This window comes from Rhincodon typus, unplaced genomic scaffold (assembly GCF_021869965.1).
Source record: "Rhincodon typus isolate 14 unplaced genomic scaffold, sRhiTyp1.1 hic_rhity00010552, whole genome shotgun sequence".
In the NCBI taxonomy this organism is placed as follows: domain Eukaryota; kingdom Metazoa; phylum Chordata; class Chondrichthyes; order Orectolobiformes; family Rhincodontidae; genus Rhincodon; species Rhincodon typus.
The window spans coordinates 5329-5739 of NW_025976190.1; positions in this window are offsets into that span (position 1 = coordinate 5329).

The window sequence follows — 411 nt, forward strand, 5'->3', positions numbered from 1 at the left end:
TTGTTTGAGAGAAAGTGTATGTGAGAGAGATAATGCGTGTGATTTTTTTATTCATTAACAGGATGAGGGTGTTGCTTGCTAGGCAGCACTTATTGTCCATCTCTAATTACTCACAGGGCAGTTCAAGTCAACCACATTGCTGAGAGTCTGGAGTCACATGTAGGCCAGACCAGGTAAGGATGGCAGTTTCCTTCCATAAAAGATATTAGTGAACCAAACAGGTTTTTCCAACCAGTGACAATGGGTTCATGGTCATCATTAATTCTTAATTCCAGATATTTTATTGAATTGAAATTCCACCCTTCTGCCGTGGTGGGATTTGTCCACTAACTGGGTCTCTGGATTAACAGTCCAGCGATATACCACTAGGCTATCACCTCCCCTGAGTGTGTGTGTGTGTGTGAGAGAGAG